This window comes from Equus asinus, chromosome 2, assembly GCF_041296235.1.
Source record: "Equus asinus isolate D_3611 breed Donkey chromosome 2, EquAss-T2T_v2, whole genome shotgun sequence".
In the NCBI taxonomy this organism is placed as follows: Eukaryota; Metazoa; Chordata; class Mammalia; order Perissodactyla; family Equidae; genus Equus; species Equus asinus.
This window is the reverse complement of record NC_091791.1, coordinates 95708748-95730468: the sequence shown is the minus strand read 5'-3', so window position 1 is coordinate 95730468 and position 21721 is coordinate 95708748. Positions and strand designations below refer to the sequence as shown.

The window sequence follows — 21721 nt, the reverse complement described above, 5'->3', positions numbered from 1 at the left end:
TTCTGTTTTATTGCACAAGCGCACTGTGGATAGTTTGCTGTCAAAACTTGATCTAATTCTAGTTCTGTCACTTCCTAGAAGTGTAAACCTGGATTAGTGATTTCACTCTCTTAGCTTGTATCTTGTAAATCAGCAAATCAAAACCACAATGAAATATGATCTCACACCTCTTAGAAAGGCTATTATCAGAAAGACAAAAGACAAGTCTTGGCAGGATGTGGAGGAAAGGGAACCCTTGTGCACTTTTGGTGGGAATGTAAATTGGTAAAGCCACTACAGAAAACAGTAAGTACGTTTCTCAAAAACTTAAAAATAGGTCCAACATATGGCCCAGCAGCCCTATTTCTAGGTACACGGCCAAAGGAAATGGAATGTGTGTCCTGAAGAGATACCTGCACTCGTATGATCATTGCAGTCTTATCCACGACAGCTAAAATAGGGAAATAACCTAAGTGCCCGTCAGTGAATAAATGGATAAAGAACATGTGGAATATGTATATTCCACTGGAATGTTATGCAGTCTTAAAAAAGGGAAATTATGCCATTTGCAATAACATAGATGAACCTGGAAAACATTATGCCAAATAAAATAAGCTAGACAAAGACAAACACTGCTTGATCACACTTGTATATGTAATCTAAAATATTCAAACTCACAGAAGCAGAGAGCAGAATGGCGGTTGTCAGTAGCTGAAAGGAGGAAATAATGAAGAGATTTGGTCAAAGTCTACAAAGCTTCCATTATGCAAGATGAATAAATTTTAGAGATCTAATATACAGGAAGATGAATATAGTGAACAATACTGAATTGTATACTTGAAATTTGCTGGGAGAATAAATCTTAAGTGATCTCACCAGCAAAAAAACAAATGGTAACTGTGTAAGTTGATGGATATGTTAATTAGCTTGATTGTGGTGATTATTTCACAATGTGTAAGTATATCAAAACATCAAGTCGTACACCTTAAATATATACAACTTTTATTTGTCAGTTGTATCTCAATAAAGCTGGAAAAAACCAAGAGTTATTGCAAGATTGTCTGAGGTAATGTATACTGGATTCTTAGAATGTGCCTTTGCTGAAGTCATCACTGAACAGCAGCTGTGGCATTTACCATCTTCATCATCACAACTGACAACAACATCAAGAAATTTACCATCATGTCCTTCTCGCCCACACACTTGTCCTGCCTATATTTCTCAGCAATATAGTTCCCAATTGTGTCTACGTACCATTCCCACTTGATTTTCACAAATTACCCTAGATTACTAGTACAGATTTTGTTATTTCATTGACAGTTTAGTGATATAAGCAGGAATTTAAAAAATAAAATGTGGAAGTTAAACACAGTACGATAAGGCACAATCTGTGTTAAAAAAACAAAACAAAACTGGATAGCCGTAACACATCTACTCTTATGAACACCTGAATTATTTCCAGAAAATGCCCCTTAAACTTAGAAAATACATTATTTCCTCAGATACAGGTAAATTTAGTGATTACTGTTTTACTTTTATTATAAGTTCCATTTTATATTTTGTATAAAATCTAGACAAGAAATCATTTAATTAGACATAACAGATTTATAGAAGTTAAAACAATAATAAGTTTCATGTTTACCCTCGGAACCATATAACCACTGTGCTCATTGGCAGAAAAAACCCACAAACCTATAAGAAATAGGAAATTCTACCCTCTACAATCATTATTGGGGATTTGTACTCTTATAAGTTAGGTTTGTTTATAGAACTTCACGTGAGCCCACCAAAGTCTACTCCAACATGACTCCACTCTGCATCTTACAAAGACCCCGGCTCCCTTCCCTCCAGAGAGCACATTTATGAACTGGCTCCAAAACCACTTTCTGCCATAAGAAGTGCAGCCATTCCTATACAAATTCCATTAAAATCTTCTAATGGGAGGCTTGACAAACTCTTACATAGATTATGTCATTCATTTTCTAAACTGATCACCCTAAATCTGGAGTGATTTTAATCCAGACAGTAAGACACACTGCCGAAAGGATTAATGTGGCAGAATCAGCAGCTTGTGATCCCCTCACAGGCTTGGGTGAGAAGGGCTCTGCTCCTGGAGAACAGAAGTCCTGTTCTGTGCGCCAGGGTAAAGCACTCTCCACTTCGCTGCTCTCTTCCCCATCTTCAGACACAATGCACCTTCCCTTCCTCAATAAATGTGATTTATCTTCCAAATTAAATTGGTTTCTAAAAATGTCTTTGTCCAATTATGGACAAATAAATTCTCCTTACATTTGAAGTTCCATTTGCATTCATATAAAATTTTAGTCTATATTGTCACATAGAAACATTATTATTTTTAAAGTGAGCATGTTGTGTCTTTTAGTATAGACCTTAGTCTTATGCATCTTAAATCCAGGAAAGAAGTTCATAGATAATATCAGCCATTGACTATATTACCAATTTTACTATGTTTATTATTTCACAATAGATTATGAACAGTAAAACAGATTCTTTCCACAATTGTATAATGAGTTATCCTTTAAGATCAAGGAGAGCTTCATGTGTTTAAAAAGCGTACAAGTGTTTAAGTCCATTTACTTTTAATTGTGTGCATATATATATGAACACACACATGTATATAATGTTTTCAACTCACTCTAATCAAATTAACTTTTCTTTTTGAAATTTCCTAGTAAATGAGATGCCTGAATGTATCAATTGCTTATGCTAGTACTTTATAAAAAGCAGTTCTAATTTAATTCTAATAAAACTTCTCTTAAGTACTTGCTGCAGAGTCTTAGCTCTTATGTAATAAATAAAACTAAAAATATAATTAGAACTTGTACCTCTTATTATCTCCCCGTTTTACAACATCACCGGATTGGACAGCTGACGGCTGTGCTGCGGTCGTCACAGGAACAAAGGCATTCTTCGGAGCAGGCGTCCTTGAATATTTTCAAAGATTCATCTCTCATCCCTGCTCTTCACATTTTAAACAACTCCATGAGGGCTCAGCGGCAACCGTGACTCCAGGCCACCGTTGTGTGTTAGTAAGTGTAACGCTTGCTGTTTTGTATGTGGGTTCTCTGGGGAACCTCTGCAGAGACTTGAATAATGTAGATTAAGTCAGTAACTGCTCAGGACGGCCTTAGGCCAAGGTTGGGGAAGGAGTGCTAATTTCTTTAGATGTTTTCACAGATAGTTAAAGCTAATCCAACGGGTAAAGAAACAAATGTATTTATTCAGATTCTTCCAATTTTATTATGTCTCTAAAGTTGTGGAGTCTAATGTCTTACATACTTTTATTCAGTAAGTGAATAAGAATAATGTGTAAGTATAATTTATTTGGCAGTTTGGAATATGTTGGCTAAAAAATTCTTAAAATATCACACACTTGGGCTGGCCCCGTGGCCGAGTGGTTAAGTTCGCGCACTCCGCTGCAGGCGGCCCAGTGTTTCGTTGGTTCGAATCCTGGGCGCGGACATGGCACTGCTCGTCAGACCACGCTGAGGCAGCGTCCCACATGCCACAACTAGAAGGACCCACAATGAAGAATATACAACTATGTACTGGGGGGCTTTGGGGAAAAAAAGGAAAAAAATAAAATCTTAAAAAAAAATATCACAAACAAATATCTTTAATTTGTTTTAGATATCATTTATTTTCAAATTGCTCCCATTATGTTGGGAATTACCATTAAATTATAAAGCTTTTTAAAAATTTTAAAATAGATAAAAAGATAGTGTTGCTTTCTTTAATGGGACATTATTCAGACAACATTCAGTAATGCCTATTTTATTGCAGATAATGCCCTAACTGTCCTTAGATTTCCTATGTTGTCCAGTATTTGCATTAAGATATGTTTCTTTTGAGAAAGGGTACTACTAATCTAGTTTAAAGCTTTTTTCCCCTAACTTTGTGTGTGTAAAATATATATAGCAAAATTTACCATTTTAACAATTTTTGTTGGTAGGATTCAGTGACATCAAATGCACTCACAGTTTTGCGCAACTATAACCACCATCCATCTCCAGGATAATTTTATCATCCCAGACTGAAGCTTCTCAGACTATAAGCAACAAATCATTCTTCTCCCCTCCCCATAGTCCTGCTAAATACAACTTTTTCTGTCTCAATGAAGTACTTATTCTTTGTACCTCATAAAAGTGTAGTAATGCAATACTTGTCCTTTTGCGTCTGTCTTATTTCACTGAGAAAAATGTTTTCAAGGTTTATCCATGTTATGCCATGTATCAGAATTTTATTTATTTTTAAGGTCAAATAATATTCCATTGCATGTATATATCACATTTTGTTCACGCATTCATCCTCTTATTGGCATTTAGATTGTTCCATCTTCTGGTTATTGTGAATTATGCTATGAACGCTGGTGTACAGATATATATCAAGTTCCTGCTTTCAGTTATTTTTTGTATATATTTGGAAGCATAAGTGCTGGATCATATGGTAGTTCTAAGTTAGACTTCCAGAGGAATTATACTGTTTCTCACAGCAGCTCGTCATTTTACATCCTCATCAGGAATGCGCAAAGATTTCAATTTCTCCATACCCTTTCCAACACATTTCTTTTTCTTTTCATTTCCTTTCTTTTTTTTTTTTTTCTTAATAATAGCTTTCTTAATGGGGATGAAGGATTATTTCACTGTGGTTTTGATTTACATTTCCTTAATAACTAGTGATGCCAACCGTATCATCATGTGCTAATCGGCTATTTGTGTATCTTCCTTGCAGTAATGTGTATTCAAATCCTTTACCATTGTTTTAATTTAGTTTTTGTTATTGTTATTGAGTTTTAGGAGTTATTTATACATTTTAGATATTTATCCTTTATAACATATATTTTCTACATTGTGGGTTGTTTCTTCATTTTATTGAAAGCGTTCTTTGACGCACAAAAGTTTTTTTTTTTTTTTTTTTACTGAGGAAGGTTTGCCCTGAGCTAACATCTGTTGTCAAGCTTCCTCTAATTCTGCTTGAGGAAGAGTGGCCATGGGCTAGTATCTGTGCTAATCTTCCTTTATTTTATATGTGGGATGCTGCCACAGCACGGATGATGAATGGTATAGGTGTGCACCCATGACCCTAACCTACAAATCCAGGCTGCGGAAGTGGAGTGTGCAAACTTAACCACTACACTGTGGGGCCAGCCCCTGCTTTTCTTTTTGATGTTGATGAAGTCCATTTTTTAAATTTTTTTTGGTTGCTTATGCTTTTCATGTGATATCCAAGAATTAGTTGCTAAACTCAGCGTAAAGAAGAATTTCCTTTATGTTTCTTCCAGGAATTATATAGTTTTAACTTTTATTTTTAGGTTGTTAATCCATTTTGAGTTAGTTTTTGTAAATTGTATAGGTAATGGTTCAACTTTATTCTTTTGCATCTGTATATTCAGTTTTCTTAGCACCATTTGTTGACTATACTGTATTCGTTGAACGGTCTTGACACCCTTGTTGAAAATCATTTGATTATCCATGTGAGAGTTTGTTTCCGGCTTCTATACCTTTTTCAGTTGTTGTCTGTCTTTTTGTAAGCACCATGCTGTTTTGATTACTATAGGTTTATAGTTGTTTTTTTTTTTTTTGAGGAAGATCAGCCCTGAGCTAACATCTGCTGCAAATCCTCCTCTTTTTTTGCTGAGGAAGACTGGCCCTGAGCTAACATCCATGCCCATCTTCCTCTATTTCACACATGGGATGCCTGCCACAGCATGGCTTGATGAGCGCTGCCATGTCTGTACCTGGGATCCAAACCCCAGGCCACTGGAGCGGAACGTGGGAACTTAACCACTGCACCACCGGGCTGGCCCCTTATAGTTGGTTTTTGAATCAGGAAGTGTGAGCGTTCCACTTTGTTCTTTTTAAAGATTGTTTTGGTGCTTAAAGTTCCCTTAAGATTCAATATTAATTTTAAAACGTTTTTCTATTTCTGCAAAAAAAGTCTTTGGGATTTTGATAGGAATTGTTTTGACTGTAGATAACTTTGGATATTATTGTCACCTTAAAAATAGTATATTCCAATACACAAACTTGAAATGTAAAAGACATTTGTTTATGTCTTCTTTAATTCTTTTCAGCAATGTTTTGTAGATTTCAGTGTAAGCCTTTCACCTTCTTGGTTGAGATTTTTTTTGTGTGTGTGAGGAAGAGTGGCCCTGAGCTCACATCTGTTCCAATTTTCCTCTATTTCATGTGGGATGTTGCCACAGCAGGGCTTGATGAGTGTTGCTAGGTCCGCGGCCAAGAATCAAACCTGCAAACCCCAGGCCACTGAAGTGGAGCATGCGAACTTAACCACTACACCACCAGGCTGGCTCCTCTTGGTTGAGATTTTCATCAGTATTTTATTCTTTTTGATGTTGTTGTAGGTGGAATTGTTTTCTTAATTTTCTTTTCACAATATTCATGGTTGGGTAAAGTAACACAAGTGAGTTTTGATGTTTATTTCATATCCTGCAAATTTGCTTATCCTGTTTGTTAGCTCTAACAGTTTTGTTTGTGCATATGCGTATGTGTGTCTGTGTAATCTTTAGGAATTCCTATGTATAAGATAATGGCATCAATAAACAGAGATAATTTTACTTCTTCCTTTTCAACTTTGATACCTTTTAATTCTTTGGGCTATTCTACTTCTAAGTGTTTAGCTGAAGAAAATGAAAACAATAACATGAAAAGATACATGCACTCCTATGCTTATTACAGCATTATTCACAATAGCAAAGATATGGAAACAACCTAAGTGTCCATTGATTGATGAACAGATAAAGAAACTGTGGTATATATCTACAATGGAATATTATTCAGCCATAAAAAGACTGAATTCTTGCCATTTGTGACAACATATATAGAATTGAGGGCAGTATGCTAAGCAAAATAAGTCAGACAGAGAAAGACAAATACTGCATGATCTCTCTTATATATGGAATATATATGTATATATAAACAAGCTCATAGACACAGAGAAGAGATTAGCGGTTGACAGAAGCAGAGGTTGTGGGTTGGGAGAAACAGAAAAAAACTATATTGTAGTAATACAAAAAGATCAGTGAGAACAAAATCAAAGATTAAAAATCAATCTTGGTGCTGGCCCGGTGGCTTAGTGGTTAAGTTCGCACCTTCCGCTTCGGCGGCCCAGGGTTCACCGGTTCTGATCCTGGTGTGGACATGGCACCTCTTGGCAAGCCATGCTGTGGTAGGCATCCCACATATAAAGGAGAGGAAGATGGGCACGGATGTTAGCTCAGGGCCAGTCTTCCTCAGAAAAAAGAGGAGGACGGGCAGTAGTTAGCTCAGGGCTAATCTTCTTTAAAAAAAAAATCAATCTCAAGTGTATAGAAATTTAGAATATGAAAATGTGAGTAGCCAATTTAGAACAAAAAGGGTGAATTATTCAGTAACTTGTATTAAAGTGCTTATTACCTCATTTGGAAGAAAACAAATTAAATTCTTACTTACACAATAAGTTGCAGATATAGTAGAGATCAAAATAAATTTTTAAAAAGAGTAAAGAACGAAAACAATAGCAGTGAACTGTTTATGTATATTTTTTAAAAATTTCTGTCTAGTCTAAATTTTTCATTAAATCATACATCATTAAATGAATAATCACATTTACCCAATCCTAAAATCATACTTTTCACACAGTCCTTACAGATAATGAGCCGTGTAAGAAGAAAACTGAGGAGCCACAGGCCCCCTGTTTCAGCAGAAAGTCTGGAGAACATTGAGACTCTTTGTATCTGATCCCTCTCTTGTGCTATCTTAGCAAAAGTTCTGACAGCTACGCTAGGACCTAAATAGTCACTCGCCTGTCGACTCTCAGCTGTGGCCAGTGTGTACATCTGTAATCTGCACGAGGTTATCTGATCTCAAACTTGAACTTTGGATTGGGTCACTCAAAGGAGCAGTAAATGTGCAAATCCACTAAGGAAAAGGCATAAGAATAATAAATGAGAATTTATTGTGAGAACAATAAATTCACCAAGTTCCAGAGAAGTTCATCATAAGGGTCTGGGGCTGTGAACAGTGCCCAGGAGATGCAACAATGATGTCTTCACACGAGTCATTCTCAGGCAGGTCTTGGGAATTGCTTGTGGTTGTGCAGTCTCCAGACCTCACTGGCTAGCACTTCTGAAGATCCTGAAAGTCTCTCTCTTTTTTGAATAAAATACTTTCTGCTTAAATTGGGTTGAATTTATTTCTGTTAAAAAATAAATTTACTTTGGTTAAGAACTTTAGCTAATCATATTCCAAATCACATTTTAATTCAGCTGGAAAATCTTACTAGAAAAGATTAAACACTTAGTAAGCATTTTGTCATTGATGTTAAGCAGTAAATGTCTTCTTTTTGCTCCAAATTTGAGACATTTTTGTATTATGTGGTAAACTTTTCAAGAGCAAGCAACATATTTTAAAAATGTTATTATATTATACATTTATTTTTCATTTTGTTTTTAGTGTAACTGTGATTTTTTTCAGGAAATCCCCAGTTCTCTAAATAAGTAATGAAAGTTTCCTGTTTTGAAAAAGAAATCTCATTCCATTACCAAAAGTCGCAAGACAAGGTGGCAAGCATTTACATCCAAAATCTTTTGTAGAAGATCCATGGAATAATAAAAGGGAAATATCTATACCTACTTGAATGGAATATGGATGATTGTCTGCCCTTAATAAATTCACATATCAAAAACAGCAAATATTTTTATTAAATATACACATAATTCTTGTCTGTACTGAGCACAAACTGAATATCACTTCAAATGAATAAAGGTCTGGCTCATTACATGAATGAATTCACTGATAGACAGAAGATGATTTTTTTCTACAGTCAAGGGCTACTTAACGATGTTTCAGCCAATGATGGCCTGCGTGTGTGATGGTGGTCCCACAAGACTGCACCAGATAACTGAGGCGTGCAGTAGGCTGTACCGCTGGGTTTGTGGAAGTGCACTCTATGACGTTCACACAATGGAAAAATAGCCTAATCATGCATTTCTCAGAATCCTTGCCATTAAGTGATGCGTGACTTTATTTAAAATTATATTCTTTACTTATCGTTTAAGACATATATGAATAACTGTAACCTTTGTTCTAATGTTGAGAATGTAGATTTTCTTCCTGATGTCACTCTGTCCAATACAGCTAAATAAATCTTCCCTAAAGTCAGTTATCAGGGAGTGACATGGGGTCAGAAAAATATGTTTATTGCTTAATACTGTCAAGTGCAAATTAATAGTTTTGATTTCCAAATTGCTCCATTATTGTCATTTTCTACCTTCCAGCTCAATGGCTTGCTCTCTAGTAAAGGGCAGACCTTCTCCAGATCTCCTGTATGCTGTGTGCGCTGCAGCCCCAGTTACTCTGCTCAGGACCCGCAAGTGTGAGAGTGAAATTTCAAAATGTTTTGAGGCTCTTTCCCTTGCTCATCTTTCTCTATCACCAAATAATATGTTACACTTAAAGCTTGTGTTAGTAGAGGTAAAATATTTATCACCCCTTGCTCTGAAATACAACTAAAATAATAGCAACAGAATAAAGATGTTAGCTATCATAAGGTAAAAAAATACATAAAGGAAGAAATAGATGGAAGATTTCAGCACGTTTTAGATGACGAGATTGGAATGGAGAAACAGTTACTCACTTAATAGGGAAACGGTCTCAACCTCCTAAGAAACAGTTGGGGTGGGAAGCAATTTTATTCCAAATGAAAATCTATGAGTGTGCACACTTTGACATCACGTCACGCCTCATCAGTGGGCTGCCAGCCATTCTGGTTTGCCCAAAATGAAGAGGTTTTTGGGACAAGGGGCTTTCAGTTTTAACGTCAGGAAACTCCTGGACAAGCTTGGGTCAGCTATTACTCTATGACTCATCTAAAATTCTAAAGCCGTAGATTACTGGATTTTTGAGGAAGTCACCATGAAAAGGGAGGAAATTAAAATATACACATAGCAAAAATTGAGAAGAACAAGAGAAAATACACACAGAAAGAATCTTTAAATAAAAATTAACATCTTCAGAGATCTATCATATATTAAATCCACAAAAATAAGAAGTGTTCTTGAAACAAACAAAAAAATGATATAATGAGCTAATACAAATGACCCTTTCAAAAGTCAAGTGCTAAAAAGATACCTCACTTTACGAGAGGCAATAAATGAGAAATAAGGTTGACTCACATTTTAGCCGCACAAAACTTCCTTTAAAGCAGCGATTTAAACATGAGTTCTCTATTCATACTAGGCAGTAGATGATGGAAAATGTATTTGAGTTATTTTATACCCAAATAAAATTGTTTCAGAGCTTAAAGCTTAACATTTCACGTCTTCTCCTTAGAGACGTGCTTCCTCAGGTCTCCCGGTTTTACCGTATTCTCACTGGTTCCCTGCAGGAACCCAAGAGTTCACATCCAGTCCCTGATAGACAGTAGAAGTGAGGCCTCACAATAGCGTCTCCAGATAAACGATGTCTCAGGGACTCCACGGGAAGTGTAAATCGTATGCTGCTTTCAGTCAATAAGTGTCCCTGTCTAGAAGGGTGTTTAGCAAAGAACACCCACGTGATCTCCGTGGGTCAGGACACCCAAGTGATCTCCGTGGGTCAGGACACCCATGTGATCTCCGTGGGTCAGGACACCCACGTGATCTCCGTAAGTCGGGTTGTGGATGTCGGTAGTCCATCCTCCAGTTGCTTCACAAGTTGGAAAGTGACTCACATATTACATCTCTGTAACAACTTTCCTGGGTAAGTTCATTTTTCTGTCTTTATCTCCAGAAGTTTGGAAGTGATATATTGAAAAAATTTGACTCAATTTTAGAGTTCATTTATTTACTGTTGTTACAGATGTTTAAAATGTACTCTCATTGTTATACAGATAAAAAGCTAATACTCAAAGATTTACAGTCATTTATTCAAGACCAGACAGTGACCCATGCGTGGCTGGGTCTAGAATCTGTGTTTTCTGACTCACTGTTCGCAGTTCTATCTCCAAGTCAGACTATTTTGAAATTCTACTTCCCTTCTTTTCTGCAGTGACTTTTCAGACCAGCAATAATCATGACCAGAAATTAGCCTATTATGGCAAAGATAAATTTTCTTCAAAAATCATTTATGTTTTAAGAAATCCTTCAGGGAATCTAACCAGGCAAAGCTCACTTACACTAAATATCCCACTTCCCTTATAGTGTCTAGTTCTGCATCTGTGGATGCAATCCTGTGTGAGGTCCCTCTTTCCACTAAAGCTCCACTTAGCCAATCCCAAGATGGGAGAAGCACAGGGAGCTTAACACCATAATACTGTGTATTCCTTAAATGATTCAAGCATCTCATTTAATATTTAAACAAATTATATTTTCAATAACTAGAGGACAACATGATAATTTCTATTTGTGAATATGTTACCATAAAATTCCATAGATCAGAATAAATTAGAATCAAAGTTATACACGCGCATGTGCACACACACACATAGCATGTTATATACACACGTGCACACAGAGTGTGTTATACACATGTGCACACAGACCGTTATATACACAGAACAGAATGTGTTATACACACGCATGTGCACAGAGAGCAGAGCATGTTATACACACAGAGAAGAGCATGTTATACACACACATGTGCACACACACAGAGCGTGCACTAGAGTGAATGCTTCCCTTGTGTCGTATCGCAGGGTGGGTTGATGCTGCTACATTTCACAAGTGAATTTTACAGAATTTGATGTCAAACCTTAAATTTATCTCTATTACTGCCACTTATTAGGAATGTGACATTATTTTGGTGAATTTAATTCTGTGAGATTGTAGTTTGCAGATTGAAGAGGTGTAAAATATAAAGGAGCAATACATGGTGGGTGCTAACACATCCGACATAGAAGTTGTCAGGTAATGTGATGGTTCTGAATGGGGGTGAATCTGTCCTCTCCCCAGGGGACACTGGGCAGTGTCTGCAGATAGTTTTGATTGTCCTACTGAGTGGTGCTACTGGCTTCCAGCAAATTCTGCTAAATATTCTCCAGTGCACAGGACAGTCACTCACAGAACGGAGATCTGGCCAGAATGTCAATTTTGCCGATATTGAGGAAATCTAAATTAATGGTATCTTTGATCTTCTTCTTTCTATCTTTATCTTCTTCATTTGCATACTCATCATCTGCTAAGATTATACAATGATGAAGTTTTTTCCAATTTTTTTCTTTATATTCCTATTTGAATCTCACAAGAGCAATGCCAGGTTGTGAATTATCATTATGCTGATTTTACTAAAGGTTTAGTGAGCGCACAAGGCAAAAGGGCAAGTAAGAGTCAGACACTAAGAAAAAGCCCGAGGGACCATGTCACCCCTTCACCCTCACTAGTAAAACCACACACAGGAAAGAACACACCCCAGGATCTTAATTGAGGACTTGACTCCGGTTATCTTGATTCCCTGCATAGTCTGTGCATCCCACGTGACTTCAGTTCTCCCGCGAGTGGGCCCTGGACAAGCCCATTTCAGTAGATCTCGGCCTGACCCTCATCTATCTTCCAATTCAGGCATCAAGTCTATACATTAGCTTGGAAGATAAACACCAGATCATTGCCTGTGCTTGTCCCCCAGGCACTCAGCCTAACACTGATGTATGAAAGCAGTCAGCACGCCTCCTCTAGTCTAATTCTGAACTCTACTTGCCTTCTAACTGACCAGCTGAACTGCAGCTTCGTTACTTTCCAGATAGTCAACCACACTGGCAAGAGGATAACTTAAAATGGAACTAAAATGTGTATCATCATGTGAGTTGCCCAACGTGTGAACATCTCCACTGTGTAGAGTGTCAGTTCCATGGGAAAACGCCACATCACAAACGTGCTCGCCTCTGCCGTCGCCTTCCTCTGTGTCAGGGATTCTGCAGCAGCCTCCAGCCACTCTGTACCATAGTTAAAAAGTCTCCTTTTCCCCTAATCTTGCAGTTCTCTTTCCCTGTGTTGTGCAATGTGTTAAATCCCATTTATTTTTCATTCTCTCCTTAAATTACACCTTATTATATAAATTTCTTTGGTCAACTCAGGATGAATAAAGTCCTCTGCCATTTGTGGTTCTATTTTTGTTCACCTATACTGTTATTTCGGTATCCATCACCCATTATCCTCACATTTCAAGTGTCTGTATCTTGTGAAGGGGCAGCCTTGAGCACAGGACCGTGCCTGATTCCCCATAGTTCAGGTAAGAAACTCATGTATAACATTAACAGCTTTCCACTTTTCACCTTCCTTCTAGGGTAGATTATTTGTGATCACAAAAGTTCTTCCCAAAATTGAAGATGACATGTGTTTTAGTCATATATGGAAATCTGTCTTAAAAAAGTTCACAAGTAACCATCTAGTCCTTTGATTTTTATTTTATTTTTTTAAATATGCATGAAGTAATGGACATGGCACCACTTGGCAAGCCATGCTGTGGTAGGCGTCCCACGTATAAAGTAGAGGAAGATGGGCACGGATGTTAGCTCAGGGCCAGTCTTCCTTAGCAAAAAGAGGAGGATTGATGGCAGATGTTAGCTCAGGGCTAATCTTTCTTAAAAAAAAATGCATGTAGTAATTTTATGCACATTAGAGCCCAATATAATTTTGTTTTTGAAGTCCTCTAGTTAATGAGATGTGGACTTCTCAGTCACTTATTCCAGGGCTTAACAAAGAGCAATTCTTTGCTAATTGTCATCGAAGTGTCCCCAAGGCATTTGCATGCTCCTCAATAAAAACACAAGCTGGAATCAGCAGCTCCCTGTCTTTTCAGCTTCTGGGCAGTGCCGTGCGCATCACCTGAGCAAACTTCCAGGAGCGCTTTCTGTAGAAGAGAACGAACTCGCCCCTCGATGCTGTGCTTGACATTTCAGATGTGTCTATGCAGACGCATCTGCAACCGTGACTCTAAATTCCTCTACTTGGAGGTTAATTCTAACATTTGTTGTTTTGTTTGTGTTCATTCGGGAATGCCCCCTGAAACCAGGTCAATGGAGAGCGAGTGACTACATGCAGGGCAGCCTCAGCCCAGCCAGGAGGGAGGGTCACAAAAACTTCCCACATGGTTTCAGACGTTCCCTCTGCCAGTTCCTTGGGGAAAAAGCCAATGATTATTATTTATTTGGATTCTAAAAAATCATTTTATTGAAGTTTTATGTATTTCTATATTTTATATACTAATATCCAGTAAGTACATAGTTATAATGTGCCCACACATACTAATTAATTTGCTAGTTTTTATTAAATTGACCAACACATCTAATAAACTAAAATAAATTGATACGCATTTACAGACATAATTTTACACATACAGAAAATTATATACACATACATATTTATATACTTAATTTTATTAAATGTATTAAATCATTTTATATGTAAAATTTATTTGGCTGAAATTTTAATCTTTTAATTTTTTCATATTTCACACAATTTGGATAATATAGTTTTTAACATTTTAGTTTTTAGATTATACATTTGTAAGGGTTTTTTTCCCCCATTCTGTTGGAAATGCCACGTTATTTATAATAATAAAATAATGTGGATTTCCACAGGTGATGCATTATTCACTCTGGTTTGTGATATTTTGAAAATTTGCATTAACACAACTTTTACTCCAGACAATAGCTACTTCTTCTCAGAGTTTAAATGTCTCCAATAATATAATTAATGGTAAAAGTGGATCCAGTACAAAAATTAAAAAAAAAAAAAGTTTAAAATTTCTTGGCAAAGAAAATTATCCCAGTGTCAAAGTTCATTAAATTTGCAATCCCAAGTACTTGGAAAAAGCATTCTTTTGTGGCAATTAAGCACTTGGTTTTCCACATAAGAAGTCAATTTTGAAGATGCAGAGCACAATGTTTATTTTGTTTCTTTAGAGGACAAAAAAAGTCTATGATGAAAGAGCTGTCAAGAAACTTTATTTGACTGATGGAGGGAAGTTAGAAAAAAAATTCTAGAAGAAAAGTAAGACAGTTTTACTCTGCTTCACAGTGACTCCTGAGGGTCAAAAACAAAGCTATGGAGGAACTGCCGTAAGCACCATACCTTGCACACCAAGGATTTGAGTGTGCAAAACCCAGGAAGCCTGTGGTGTGGCTTCAGGGCAGAATCCTCCTCAGGGGACCACAGTGAGCAAGACATGAGGTGGCTTCAGGAGAGTGGGCAGGTCAGACGGCTGTGTGCCCCAGCTACCAGCACAGCCTGGAGCAGGCCCAGGGCACAGCAAGGCCTGGGCTGCAGCTCAAGCAGCCAGTGCGTGGAGGATGCGGCGGAGCTTGGAGGGCACTTGGTGCCACCAGAGAAGGGAAAGGGGGAGCCAAGTGAGCAAGTGGGAGGGGATGGCAAGACCCTCTGCACATCCCCCCCCGCCCCCCCCCCCACCCGAGTACTTGGCCTGTGCTGGGAGAGCTGACTACAAGTCACGTGAGGACAAGACAGGGATGCGTCACAGTCAGACTCACGTTCACGGTTAGGATAAATGCACCTCAGGAAGCAGGTGAGAACCAGGGGAAGGGCTCAGAGCGGAACTCAGTTCCCTAAGAGCAGTTACAATGACGAGACCCTCCGCACAGGCTCCTCTTGAATCTTTACTGAGTCCCAAGATAAAAGGGGGAGAAAGGAAAGCAGAGGACTCTTGATTTAGTGGAGTATGACCTTGGACTGACCAAATGTAAGTGTAGTCGTGCTTCAGCGCCTTAAAGCGACAATTTATTGTTTTAATTTTTTCTTCGGTGAATAAAAACAAGATTTCATAAGGTTAGGAGAATTCAATTATAGAAAACTAAACTGGTATTTCAGTATGTGAGTGTGGTGAAATACAGAGAGTAAAATATAAATGAAATCAGAATGAAATTAGGTTGATGGATGCTGTATATAAAGCTATCAAAAACCCTTGGTTGGATAATTTCAAAGATACTGATAAAAAGTCAGTAAAAGCAACTTGAAATATTAGCCAACTGTGATTTCCTTAGACCAGGAGGGTCTTCAATTAAAATGTAGTAAAAAAATTATTGAAGGAATATCTTTAAATATGTCATGTTCCTTTATATTATCATCAGTAAGGTCCAGTGCTAAGAATATATAAATATCCTAGACACCCCATAGATTTGTTCACTTAAAGGGAATAAGTATTTGATAAAGGCAAATATACAGATATATTTTAAATTGAGTGTAATATAAACAGCTAATTTGAAGAATGTCAGAAGCAATGTGCCTATTACTCACAGGTCACGTCTATTATATCACCTTGTATTGTAAGTCAATATTTTAGGTAGCATAAAATATTAATTATATTGAGTATAAACGTCTTGGAATGGGTGTACATCATTATCAGCAGAAGCAGCACCATATAATCTCATTATTATTGAATCAGTTAAAATTTCTTTCTTTGGTAAATAATTAAAAACTCAGTTCAAATTTGTGTAGTAATCACAGATTGATGTTTCTCTTCCAGATGTAGCATATGGTTTTATTCAGTGGACTGATAATATACATATCCCTTATTTTTTTCTCTACTTTTACCAGTTTTAGTTTTATTCTAAGCATGGAGACTATGGCAGGAAAAATACAAAAAAAGTCACCAGGCTTCACCTCTGTGATTCACACTGTCTCCAATACACTATTCAGGCAGCTGTCAGATGGTATAGTTATCAGAATCCTTCCCCAGATAATACCTGACCAAATTGGGTAACATTTTGTTGAATGCATGTTCCTGAAATAATCATGAAAAATAAAACTACTGTTATGCAGCAAATGGTTGGTTCCTACCCCTGGAACTGAGCTCTGGAGCAGTTGAATTACAATTTCCAAATCTCAGTGACTCACAATGTGGGGATATCTGTCGTTGACATCACCTATTAGGTATGAGTCAAGCGCTACTCAGCTCCATGTCTTCATTCCTGTTTCCTGCGTTGCAGACTCACTGGATTCTGCTGAGTCACTGCTGTCTCACCGTCACAGCAAAGGAGAAAGAACAGTAATGGGAGTAGGCAATGGCTCTGAAATCTTCTGTTTGCATGTGGAGTCTTTTACTTTAATTCACACTCCACTTGCCAGCGCAAGTCATACAGTAAGGCTTGCATTAAAAAAAAAGGTGGGAGAGGTGGTTCAAGATGGTGGCTCAGGAAGATCCTGCTCAACCCCTCACACAGAAAAACAAAACCTACAGCTACATATGAAACAACTCCCTCTAAAAAGACCTAAAAACTAGATTAAAAAACTCCTCCACAACAAAGGGTAAAAGGGCTACATCCAGATGGATAGGAGAGGCAGAGCCCATCCTCAGCACAGCAGCCCAAAATTGGGATGGATCTCAAAATCCAGAGCGTCTTCCTGAGGAGCAGGGGGTTTGTGCTCCACATCAGGCACCTGGAACATTGGGACCTGCGCTGGAGAGATGAACTCTCAAAACAGGAGGCTTTGAAAACCACTGGGGCTTATGTCTAGGAGACCCAAAGGGCTGTAGGAAACACATTCTACTACTTAAAGGCTCATCTTAGAGAGATGGAGACTTTGATTTTCTTCTCAGGAGAAACTAATAATGGATTTCTTCTCGCTATTGAATATAGGAAATACAACACACACTTCAAGAATTTTCTACTATTTGTATGTGGAAAGATTTTTTGGAACACATTTATAATTTCTGCCCAAACATCTTTACTCTGAAAGCTGTAGATAATAGGGTTGAGTGTGAGTGTGAGAATGGTATAAAGTCTAGCCAGGTACTTCCCCTGGCCTGGAGGGTGGTATGACTTAGGTGTCATGTAAGTGAAAATAAATGGTCCATAGTACATTTTGACCACAACCATAGGGAAAAAACAAGTGAAAAATGACTTTTTCTGTGCCTCAGATGTTTTCATTTGGAGAAGTAAGGAGAACTTGGACATAAGAAGCAAAGATTAGGGAGAAAGGGATGAGCAGGAAAACGATGCCGCTTACAAAAACTCTTTGTTGATAGTGTGTTGTGTCCATACAGGAAAATTTCAATATTGCAGGGACTTCACTGAGAAAGTGATCAATAGCTCTTGAGCCACAGAAAAGAGGGTGGAGTGTGTAAGCTGTATGAACTACGGAGCTGACAGTCTTAACAAGCCAGGACCCTCTAGCCATGAGAATGCTGACATAGTCACTCATAAGAACGGGATAGTGGAGTGGGTGACAGATGGTTACATAGCAATCATGGAACGTTGCTGCCAGGAGAAGGCACTCACCATCAAGAGGGTGAGGGATAGACACATCTGGAAGCCAAAACCTGCAAAACAAATAGTTCTGCTACCTGACAGAAAGTTAGAGATCCTTTGGGGAACAATATTGGAAATCTACAGGATATCCATACAAGAGAGATGGCTGAGCAGGCAATACATTGGAGTATGGAGTCATGAGTCCTTGTGGATAAGGAGAATCATGACTGTATTTTCTGTTACAATCATAATAAAAATAATGAATACAAAGGAGAAGTAAAGCAGACTTCGGGGAAAGAAGAGAAAAGTTCCAACAGAATGAAGTCACAGGTGAAAGTGTGATTCTCATGTCTTATCTTGTATTTTCCTGTGTTAACCTAAAAAATAAAAATGTAAGGAAATAAGAGCTAATTAGGAAAGGAAGAAAACACAGTGTAAATCTGAAACTCATTTGCACCTCTCCGCAAAATAAAAGAGAGCTAGTGATGCATAGTTTGCCATCAGTCAAGGAACTCTCAACCAGCTTTTGAAAAGGAGTGTTTTAAAAGACGAGTATTTATTTGTTTGAACTTGGTGATGACATTCATAATATTGAGTGGACACTTAGCTCTCTGTATAGTCACAAACTCTTAATTCCATACTCTTTACGCAAGTCCAGTCTTTTCCCAAATATCACCTTCTCCTCCACATCTACCCCTGAAGACCCTATTTATAATCACAATGTTCCCACCAGCAGCCCCACTTTCCTGATCCTCCTTACTGTGGTCATTTTACTTTTTTTCAAATCACTTTTCACCTTTCAGCTGATTAAATAATAAACATATGAGCTATATTTTTTCTTTATTGTCATCTCACCCTCCGGAAATTAACCTTCACAATGGTAAATCTTTGTTTTGTTCGCTGCAAAAAGTCAAATACTGAGAACAGTGCCCGGCACATAGCAGCTGCTCAAGGACATTGGTGAAATACGTGGATAAATGAGTGGGCCATGGAACTCAATTTTTCATGCAATTTTTATTTAGATAATGCTTAAAGAAAATGGAATGCATTGTTTCTAAGTCTTTCTAATGATAATAATAATGCAATGCTGTAACAAAAACTGGCTTAATCTATGTTGGTAATTGGAAAGATCACATATTTTAAGTCTGAAAAAATAAAAATTTTGTTCAGTCAAAATCAATAGTCATTATATATTCTTATATATTTTGAATTATATTTTGAGTTGAATTATATTTTATTAATTCCTTATTGAGAGATCATAAGTGTTAATGATATTGTTTTTACATGGATAGTGCTTATTTAACTGTTAGCTTTATAATTTTTTGTGCAAATTCAGTATGTATGACCTATTCCTCAATATAAATAGAAGCCAAGAGGTTTTTGGATATAAGATTTTTTCAAGGAAAATTTTCGTGTGTAAAATTGAGATTTTGCGTCTTTCTATATGTGCAAAATATTTATCACTAGAAAGAGGCAATCCATGAGTTCAGTCAGATCAGTGAAAAAGTAACTTTTGTTTATTACTATTTTCTACATAGACTGTTTTTAGCTTAGGATAGACTCTTTATTTTAAGGCAATATAGACTGTGGTCATGGAAAAAGAAACAGAATAACATTGGCATGAATCATGTGGGCCATTTCATATTGAGAAAATTTAACGCGAGAAAAGAATAGACAGTAATTGTTTTCTAGGCATATCCGAATGTATTCAAACAATAACTACTTCTGATTAAAATGCACGTGCCAGATTTACACCCATATCAACAAAGGCTTCGTTCATGAATAAGTTATGTGGGTCCCTAAATTAATTTCACCAGGAATCCAACTGGTTTGTGTAAGGAGCCAAATTGTTTGATTTTGTCTATGAAACTACTTCAGATGTAGTAGCCTTATTCCAATTAGTGAACCAAACTCTTTTTAGCTGGTTATTATTCAAATGGTCCATTGATTTCACCCCTGCTTTGAAATCATTTTCTAGCTATAAAGTCATATTCCAAATGTTTCTCTCCTGAAAAAAATAGTCTGATTGTATCATTTACTCAGCGATTGCACTACACTCAATTCATTTTTATCATGATGTATTTATCAAAAATTTCAAAATGTAATATATATCCATTAATTTTTGCAGAACTAGACTGAAAAATATTATTTCACATCAGTTCCAGATCTCTCATTGCACAAATAAATAATACAGAATATTTTTTTAAATTTAGGTTTAACTAGAGGCCTACTGTTTACTAATACTGGTAAGACTACACATTAATAGGTTAAACAATTATTGATATGCTCCTACATTATGTCTTTACATTAAGCTTTAACTGTAAGACAAATAAAAGAGAAAAAACATCAAATCAATTCTTCCTGAAAAATATTTAGTTTAAAAAAATGTTTGTATGAAAGTCCTGTGGAATATTATTTGATTCATGCAGTTATATTTTGCATTATATGATAAGACCATTTTTATTTTTTGAACATTTATAAAATACTTGGAATATCAATGACCCGCTTGATAAAATAATTATAAATTCTATTAGAAAATTTTTAAGTATCAGACTTACTGGGTTGGTTACCAACTGATACACAATAATTGAATTTTACTGATAATTCACTGAAATGCAATGGAATTTCACAGGGGAGGCAGAGGTCAAACACTGAATTGCCCTAAATATAGAAGAAATAATGTCATTACTTATTTAAAGGAATTGAAATGGAATGTGGATATAATTGATGTATGATAGACGTTAACTAGTCTAGAAATTCATATACTATTGACTCAAATAGTTATATTAAGAAAATAGCAATATGCATTAAAACTTCCCTAATGATTTGAAAAGACACAAACAAGAAAATTTAATGCAAATATGCTATCCCAAATATTTTATTTTTTGTCCCATCTGTATGCAAAACACTAATCAGACTTGAAATTATATCTGAAATAAATTTCTATCAAATCAGGATTATAACAGTACCTGCCTCATAAGGTTTTTTTGAAGATTAAATGACACACAAATAACACACATACACATAAACCCACATGCGTACATGCACGCACACACACACTCATATAACAGAGCCTGGCGCATAGTACTCAGAAACAATGATTATTATTGTTTTTAAACTTATTACTGTTTCTACTTTTGCTTTATCAATATATCTTTTATTACTGTGCTATTATTATTTCTTCATGATTTAAATATGCATTTAAGCTATTCTATACTAGAGAGAGAGAGAAAGAGATAATGGGAGAGAAAAAAAGAGAAAAAAAGATTCACAATGTGACAGAACACAACTGAGTAAAGTAAAGTGCATTTAATGAAGTGCATTGGAAGTATAATCGTACTCACTTCCTAGTGAAATAAAATTGGTCCATGAGGCTCTCTGGGGAGTAATCAACTCAGTGTGTGAATGAGAACGTGTGAGTGGGCTTGTCACCTATGTGCACACACACAGATGTGTGTGAGAGAGCAAAGCACTGCTCCTTATTCTGAAAGAAATCAGCTGAGCTGCTCACAGTTTCATTTTCTGCTAGCCTTTTGATGTT

General features: G+C 36.7%; 1 pseudogene; it reads right to left on the bottom strand.

Moving 5' to 3' along the window:
* Positions 1–17281: 17281 nt before the first annotated feature.
* The window catches only part of LOC123275897 (olfactory receptor 2AJ1-like), a 97082-nt pseudogene continuing 92642 nt past the window's right edge, over positions 17282–21721 (bottom strand).